General features: G+C 42.1%; 1 pseudogene; it reads right to left on the reverse strand.

Moving 5' to 3' along the window:
• Positions 1-6,203: 6,203 nt before the first annotated feature.
• On the reverse strand, positions 6,204-6,979 carry LOC113913755 (annotated as a pseudogene).
• Positions 6,980-9,547: the final 2,568 nt, after the last annotated feature.

A 9,547-nucleotide genomic window follows, 5' to 3' on the forward strand; every position in this document is an offset into this window, starting at 1 on the left:
GTCACACTTCGCTTCCAGTGGGTCTAGAGACTAAGTGAATGAAAGGTCCTCTGCCAGGTAGAATTCTGGCAATACTAATCTTAGCAAATGCTAAGAAGGAAAGTCAGTATGCCTCAGGGTGGAGTAAGGGCGGGAGAGAGAAGTGAGTAAGCTCTCAGCTCCTAAATGTCTGTGGTGATGAGTGTGAGCGGCGGGGTTGGCATCTGGATGGTGTGGAGAGACTGGCCAAGCAGGTAGGGTAGACCCTCCAACAGCCCAGCGTGAGCTGTGTGAGTCCACTTACACACGGATTTTTTTCCATATAGTCCAGTAGGTACTTTCTCGTAGGATTTTCTTAATCACATTTTCTTTCCTCCACCTCACTTGACCGTAAGGATATGGTACATAACACACATGATACATGTACGAGTCGACCATTTATGTTACGGGTAAGGCTTCCGGTAAACAGTAGGCTATCAGTAAGATTTTGGGGAGCCCAAGGTTATATGGGATTTTTGATGGCAGGGGGTGGGTGCCTCTGATCCCCACGTTGGCTGAGGGTCAGCTGTATAAGGTTGTGGGTTCTTGTGACTTCCAGTTCTGTCCCCTGGGCCAGGGAACTGCGGGGGCCGTGCCAGGCAGGAGTGGCAGCAAGAGCAGTTGGCACCCAGCCACGGGGGCAGAAGCCACGGGGTGCGGTGCCAGACCGGTGTCAGCCCCTGTGGAGACCTGTCCTGGTCACTAGGAGGAGAGGAAGCCAGCGGGGTGCCACCCCGGAAGAGGGATTTGCATGGGCGTAGGGTTCCAGTCGCTCTAGGAAGCAGAGACTACGGTTCCCATGACCACGCTCCTGGGGCTGTACGCATTTGGGGAAGCACGTTACTGGGGCTGTACTACAAATCACGTCCCTGCGATTCTGTGCTTGAGCTGTTTTATGCCTCGGGGAGGTCAGTGCAGACCTCGTGTCTCAGCTGCGTTCTCAGAGGGTTACCTGTTTGACCAGCTCCCAATCTGGGGTTTCTGCCACTCGTAGAAAAGGAGGAGCAGCATCTTCCTGCTCAGCCTCCATTGACTCCTAATTATATTTCACTAAAATATTGCACAGACACATGTAAGGTCAGACCCAGAGGCATCATCTCTTTAGAGACACCTTAAAAATCTGCAGGGAGAAGAGAATCTATTTGACAAACATCAAGGTGGATTGAGCATCAGATGAAACAGTGCAGCGTGGGGCACGGGGCTGGCTCAGCCCGTGCAGTGTGCACCCCGTGATCTTGGGGCTGTGAGGGTGAGCCCCACGTTGGAGGTGGAATTCACTTAAAAAAAAAAATCAGTGCCACTCTATGCCGTCATCCAGCCAGCTTGTGTCCATTTTGCCAGAAGGAGAGTGTGATGCATGGCCAGGTGCTCTGATGAGCGTCAGATTTGGGCAGAATTACCACCTGTCTCAGCAAAACAGGAACTGGGTGTGTCAGGCCCGGGCTGCTGATCGATGCTTACTTTTCTGAAACCTTGCATACTACCCTTTGACTAATTCCTAATAGACTCTTGCTCAAGATGGTTATTTACTCTGAACTGTCTGCAAAATTTCCTTTCTTTCATTTTTTAAAAAAATTAGAATGATTGCTTATTTTCAGTTTTTCTATTAGCCTGTGTGATTTTTACAAATAACTGTGTCGATTAAATAATATCTTTTTCGTTTGAAAGTCATTTGTTCAAGACAAGAAACAAACAGGTTTTAGAGTTGCTGTTTGCTTCTTACAGCCTCCATTATCTGGCTTAACCTCTGTGTTCTTTTTTTTTTTTTTAAGATTTTATTTATTTGAGAGAGTGAGAATGAGAGACAGAGAGCACAAGAAGGGGGAGGGTCAGAGGGAGAAGCAGGCTCCTCGCTAAGCAGGGAGCCCGATGCAGGACTCGATCCCGGGACTCTAGGATCATGACCTGAGCGGAAGACAGACGCTTAACCAACTGAGCCACCCAGGCGCCCTTAACCTCTGTGTTCTTACACACATTTGTCCCATCCTGTTCCCGCCAAAACCTGGCAGGGGGGTCGGGCTGGACCAAGTAACCGCTGCTTGAAGAGGGGGCCAAAAAGCCAAAGGCAGCGTGCAGGGGTCTTAGTGGAGAGCAGTGAGGGACGGCGAGAGGAGTCGAGTGAGTGTCCATCAGGAAGCATAAAGAATGGAACGCATAGCAAGCAGGTCAACACTGGGGTTCCAGAGCGAGGCAGGACCAGCAAGTATGGCATCAGGCTCTCGTGTCCGATTCCGTTACTGCTGGGTACGGGGGCTTCTGAGTGCTCGACAGGTGGCTATCACCCCTGAAGCTCTGAATTTTTAATTTCAGTTTCATTTTAACTTATATTGAAAAATTTAAATTGAACCAGTGTAGGATATTTTTTTTCCATTACCTACAACCCTATTGTTTTGATAGGAGTGCATTTCAGTTTAAGTGTTGAATCATGGTGTTGTGTGCATTTTGGGCAGGTGTCTTCTTGTATTCCACGTAAATACATCACCAATCTGGCCGGTGTCAACAAAATGATCAAAATGATGTTTCTTACACAACAGTGTGATATTGTGATGTGATTATCTGGATGTTTATGCAGACCACACGGGTTAGAGTGATAGCTATGTAAATTGGTAAATAGATGGGTATACTTATTATTTTAATTATATTATTCTAATTTTAAATTTAAGTACTGACAAAATTTTAAGTTTAAAACTAGGGCATACTAATGATGTAGAATCAAATAGACATGTAGAAGCCAGTCCCACAACCAGAGCAGGAAAGAAAAAAAAATGGCTGATAAAAGATAGGCCTCAAATTTCACAATGAACGGCAATAGCCGTTTGTTGTGCAAAGCAAAATGAAAAAGCTGTTTGCTTGATGTGTACATTTTCCCTAAAATAATAAAGTACATGACATTAGGGACATTTTCTGCAGCTATGTAGTGAGTTTGATGTTTCCTCTTAATAGTCACAAAAGTTTTGAAAAGAATAAAATTGTTTCCTGAAATCAGAAATAAATATCCAATACAATTTTTAAAAATTGCATTTAACCGGATCTGAGCTTACAGTTGAGCTGGATGTTAAATGGCTTAGATTCTTGCCCAGGAAAGAAAATCATCTTTAAAGTTTATTTGTTATATTTTTACTTTTATTTATTTATTTTTAAGGATTTTATTTATTTATTCATTTGAGAGAGCAAGAATGAGAGAGAGAGAGAGAGCACATGAGCGGGGGAAGGGTCAGAGGGAGAAGCAGGCTCCCCGCTGAGCAAGGAGCCCGATATGGGACTCGATCCCAGGACTCCAGGATCATGACCGGAGCCAAAGGCAGTTGCTTAACCAACTGAGCCACCCAGGTGCCCTTGTTATTTTTTTAAAGTAATCTCTACACCCAACGTGGGGCTCCAACTCACGACCCTGGAATCAAGAGTCACGTGCCCTCCTAACGGAGCTGGCCAGGCGCCCCGAGAAAGTAATTTCTAGATGGCAACATGGTCAAAGCAATTATTACGTCAGTGATCGAAATGTTGTTATAAAATTATTGGGAAAAGAGTAAAAATCATATTTTACAAAAAGCAAACTGTCTTCAGAGGAATCACCGAATCATTGCCCATAGAGCACAAGCCTTTTTAAAGAATTTCGAAGATCAATTGATTCAAAATTTGTAAGATTGCACACACTTTTTTTTTTTTTTAGTTTTAGATGAGTCATGCCCAATTGATACTTTGGGTATATTTCATCTTGAAGGACTTCCAAATTTATGAAGAAGTATTCTTAACTCACAGACTAAAAAGTCAAACTCTGACATAGATATATTTGAAACTTTCATGACTATCAAAAAATTTCATATAAATATGGAAAAATATTAGTTTCTATCTAACAGCTTCAGTTTATTAGGTCAAAAGTGTAGATTTGTAGGAATTTTAAAACAAGACACTGATGTTTCCCTCATTGCTTTGTTTCACCATGTGATCCATATTGAAAATATTTTTTTGCTCAGTTTTCTGAGTCAGACTCATGGAAAGTGTCATGGATAGTTATTAAAATTGTTCAATCCATACGTACAAATGCTACGAATCAGCCTCACTTGATGGAACTGTTGCAGGAAGTAGAAGACACCGAATGGGATGGTCTTGTGTTGTTTATCGATGTCCATTGGTTGACTTGTAAGAGATTTTTACAGAGATTTACGTTATTGGTAACTCCAATTCAAGATTTTCTTTTTTAAAATATTTTTTTAATTTGAGTATAGTTGACACACAATATTATGTTAGTTTCAGGTGTACAGCATAGTGATTGGACACATTGGTACATTGCACTGTGCTCACCTCAACGTAACTACCATCTGTCACCAAAAACACTATTATAACATCACTATGTTTCTTGTGCTGTGCCTTTTATTCCCATGACCAGTTCAAGATTTTCTTGAAACAAAAGAATGTCTGCTGATTTTTCAGTTATCAAAGACAAAAGTTGGCGGCATGATTTCTGTGTTCTCACTCATCTCACACTGCATTTGGGCAAGCAAACCTTGAAGCTCCAAGCAACAGAAAAGCTTATTTGGAACCTAGCTCTATAGGTATGAGAATTAACATAGATACTGAAATTTTTCATAGTGTAAGTCAATAATGGCTTTACACATTTTTCTAACATGAACTAATACGTAGAATATTTTAACCATAATCAACAGGGTTATGTAATTGGCTGGAAAAAAAAAAACTATAAAGGGGCATCTGGGTGGCCCAGTTGGTTAAGCATCTTGACTCTTGATCTCAGCTCAGGTCTTGATCTTGAGGTCCTGAGTTCAAGCCCCATATTGGCCTCCAGACTGGGTGTGGAGCCTACTTAAAAAAAGTAAACACTGTTATTAATACTAAATTTAGAGTTGCTTTTCTTTTGTTTTAACCCCAGCTTTATTGAGATGTACTTGACATATAATATTGTGTAAGTTTAAGGTGTACAACGTGATGATTGTGTACAATAAGGTTAGTTAACACATCCATCCCTTCATTCACTTCCTTTTTTGGGGGGTGGTAGGTGTTGAGAACATTTAAGATCTACTCTCTTAGTGACTTACAAGCATATGATACAGTATTGCTTTTTTTTAAAGATTTTATTTATTTAAAAGAGAGAGAGAGAGCATGAGCTGGGGGAGGAGCAGAAGGAGAGGGGCAAACAGACTCTGTGCTGAGCATGGAGCCCAAAGCGAGGCTCGATCTCATAACCCTGAGATCATGACCTGAGCCAGCAGAATCAAGAGTCAGGAGCTCAAATGACTGAGCCACCCAGGTGCCCCATCAATACAGTATTGTTAACTGTGATCCCACACTGCACATCAGATCCTTAGGATTTATTCGTCTTATAAATGGAAGTTCATACCCTTGCACCAATGTGGAATCGCTTTTCATTGTATGCAGTGAACTGTCACATTAGTGAATTTACAAAACTGTGACAGACATAGTTTTGAAATTGATATCCTTTTTCTTTTAAGGGTGCCAAACATGAGAGTTTGTTTTTACTGCATGTCATTTGCATAAGAAAAAATATTTTTGAGAACTGTAAGGCATTGTGCAATCATCAAATTATTATTATTATTTAAAGATGTATTTATTTTAGAGAGACAGCGTGCATGTGCAGGGGAGAGGGCAGAGGGAGAGGGAGAGGGAGAATCTCAAGCAGACTCCCCACTGAGCGCAGAGCCTGACTCGGGGCTCGATCTCATAACCCTGAGATCAGGACCTGAGCCAAAACCAGGAGTCAGAGGCTTAACCGACTGCACCACCCTCAATCAAACTAATTATTAACTGTATACTTAAGATAGGTGTACATGTAATCTAAAATTTAAAAACTAGTTCAAAGAGAGTGAATACATATTTTAACATGAGCTTTTAACTATGGTTTATACTTATAGTTTTGTTTGTTAAAAGTGTTTCAAATGTACTGCTGGAAAGTTACTCTTTATAAATGGTGCTGGGGGTAATGTCAGGTTATAAACTGTAAAAACTATTTTCATGGAATTAGAAAGCTAACATGATATTCAAACTTACTTGAATCAGTTTTCAATTCTCACTTAAGTTTGATATAATGTTAGTAATCTATAAAACATGTTTTGTCATCAACAAAAATCTATGGAATTCAAGGTGTCCATGGTACGAGATCAAATCTCTGAGTAGACCCAGATGGCTGGACCTGGAACTAAGGTAGCTCAGTGTTAACCAGGGTACCATGTCATCCAGTGGAAACCTTCTCTGTAACCTTGTCTTTTGAGCACACTGCATACAAAAACTTGTAAGGATTGGGCATTCAGTTCTTTCTGAGATACACTGCCCTTGCCTGTTGTCTGAGCATATAAACCGAACATCTCCCATAACCTGTCTTCAATGACGGCTTCATGTCTGTCGATCTCATTCCCGAGAATCCCTGTAGGCACATTAGCAGTGGTTTCATCTATCATTAGTGAATCAAATTCTTTTTATTTTATTTTATTTATTTATTTGACAGAGAGAGACACAGCGAGAGAGGGAATATAAGCAGAGGGAGTGGGAGAGGGAGAAGCAGGCTTCCCGCGGAGCAGGGAGCCCGATGCGGGGCTCGATCCCAGGACCCTGGGATCACGACCTGAGCCGAAGGCAGACACTTAACGACTGAGCCACCCAGGTGCTCCAAAATTCTTTGGATTCTAACAGCCTTTCATGGTCTGCACTACCCTTCCACCTGGTGGCAGGAAGGTCGTCCCACACTCTTCCAACTTGACCTGTCCACCCAGACTGAAAGCTGTAACAGTCACGCCAGCAATGGTTAGTTCTTCTGAAGTGGGAGCTAATGTGACATGTTGTACAAGTCTGCCATCTTTTAGCATATGTAGCAATGTTGTTTTCTCACACTAAACAACACAAAAAATACCAATTTGCCAATTTTCTTATATAATCCTAAAAACTGTAGCATACTGCTGAACCCACTATAAATTCACTCAAATATGAAGAACATATCCAAATCTTATAGGGTCCGTGATTGCAGAGAATGCAATTCCTTGTTTGGTGTTGGCGCTATACACTCCCAGACTGAACTGCAAAGCGTGATGACCACAGGATATGCTTTTCCCTCAAAGTCAAATCAATTTTTAGAAAAGCTGAGTAAGTTTTGTCACTGTGAATGCAAATATTAAAAGAAAATAAACTTCATATTTGGTTTAGTTATTTGAAAGTTTTAAGTATGTTTGGAACAACTTGGGTATGTGATTCTACTTTTTCAACTATGAATTTTTTTGAAATCTAATAGAGTTCAAGTATTTTGATGTAAATTTTGCATCTGGGAGACTGTTTATCTTTCCTTCTCTTCTGAATGACAGCCTTGCTGGATAGAGTATTGGCCGCAGCTTTTTCCCATTCAGCACTGTGAATATCTCATGCCACTCTCTTCTGGCCCGCCAAGTTTCTGCTAAAAAATCCCCTGCTAGCCTAATGGGGTTTCCCTTGTACGTACGTGTCTTCTTTTGTCTTGCTGCTTTTGAAATTTTTTCTTTATCACTACTTTTGCCATTTTAATTACATTATGTCTTCATGTGAATCTGCTTTTTTTGATTTTGTTGGGGGTTCTCTGTGCGTCCTGGATCTGGATTTCTGTTTCCTTCCCCAGATTAGGGAAGTTTTCTGCTATTATTTCTTCACATAAATTTTCTGCTTTTCTTTTCTTCTTCTGGGACTCAGGTTATACAAATATTATTACATTTGATGGAGTCACTGAGTTCGCTATGTCTATGCTCGTTTTGCTTAATTCTTTTTTCTCTCTTTTGTTCAGCTTGATAACTTTCCATTACTCTTTCTTCTCAGTCATGAGTTCATTCCTCTGCTTCTTCTAGCCTGATGTTCATTCCGTCATTCCTTCATTCTGTCAAGAGTGTTTCTCATTTCGTTTATTGAGCCCTGTATCTCTGCTTTGTTATTCCTTATCTCTGTGTTATGGGTCTCACTTAGGTCTTCCACTCTTTTCTCAAGTCCAGTGAGTGTCCTATGATTATTACTTAAATTCTCTATCAGGCATGTTACTTATATCTGTTTTGCTTAGATTTCTGGCTGTGACCTTGTCTTTCATCTCATAAATTTCTCTGTTTCCTCATTTTGTCTGCCTCTCTGTGTTAGAAAAGTGAGCTGTCTTCTGCACTTGAGGGTGATGACCTTATGAAGAAGAGGCCCTGTAGTGCCCTGCTGTATGGTGTCCCCTGTTCCCTAGGGTCTGGCCCTTCCAGGAGTGTCTCCTGGGTGTGCTGCATGTGTGCTGCTGTTGTGTCCTGCCTGCTTTATCCATCAGGCCAGTCGTCTGCAGAGGCTGTTTACTTGTTGTGGGCAGTGTCTGGTCCTTGACCTGAATGTGGCAAGGTTACTAAGGATGCTCTGGTCTGTTGTGGAATGAGGCCTGTTGCCATCACTACTGGAGCAGAAGCCCAGCAAAACTCCCAGGTTGGGAGACGTGGTGTAAGCAAGGGTTTGGGCCAGTCTTGGGGGAAGGACCTGCTGCTCTGGGACTGAGGCAAGGGTGACTGGGTGGAGGGGTTCCATTGGAGTGTGGGGGTTGGGGGGTTGGTTTACACAGGGGTCTCTGTATGAACGCTGTCTCTCTGGGACACTGGGAGATGAGCACATAACCTCCTTACTGTGTGCCCCAGGTGCGCTTCAGATCGCCGTTTCCACAGTGTACGTCTGCAGGCTGTTTGCTCTGTCTTCTCTCCAGGAGTAGCGCAGTGCCCTCTGGGCTCTCCCCAAGCCCAGCCTGCTGACCTTTGGAACTCCAGGCTCGAAGCCCCGCTGGTTGCAAGAACTCACAAAAATCAGCCCCTCTCTTTTTCCCAGCAAATGGCTTTGGGGACTCGTTTTCCCACGTGCTCCCCTGTGGGCTAGTCTGTCTTACTCTTCTCTGTGACCCCAGCTCCCTCGCTGTGATGGTGGCTACAATCCCTTTCTTCCCCAAACTGTGTCTCCACACTTCCTACTTTCTTTGATGTGGCCTCTTCTCTCTCTTTAGTGATGGAGTTTGTTCTATCAGTCTTCAGGTCGATTTCTGGGGTATTTAGGATGATTTGGTAGTTATCTAGTTGTGTTCATGGGATGAGGTGAGTCTAGGGTCCTCCTACTCCACCATCTTCCTAATTCCTAAATTTAGCATCTGAATTGAGATGTGCCATTAAGCATAAAATACATATGGATCTTGAAAATGTATTAAAAAGCAAAATATTTTTGTATTGATTACATGTTGAAATGATAATAATCTGGATATATTAGTTTAAATAAAATATATAATGACAGTTTCACTCTTTTTACTTTTTAAAAAATATGGCTACTAGAAAATTTTAAAGTATATATGTGGCTCACATATTTCCACTGGACAGCGTGAGTCTGAGGCTCTTGTCCCAAACAGTCTAGGAGTGTCTGTAACCCACCTTTCATACATACACGGGCATGTGTAACCAGAGGCAAGTGGACAGTTTTCACCTTTACATTCTGTTGGATTATCAGCTCAGAAGAGAGGTGCAGCATTGTGCTAATGCATGTTTAACAACTG

This window comes from Zalophus californianus, chromosome 11 (assembly GCF_009762305.2).
Source record: "Zalophus californianus isolate mZalCal1 chromosome 11, mZalCal1.pri.v2, whole genome shotgun sequence".
Classification (NCBI taxonomy): domain Eukaryota; kingdom Metazoa; phylum Chordata; class Mammalia; order Carnivora; family Otariidae; genus Zalophus; species Zalophus californianus.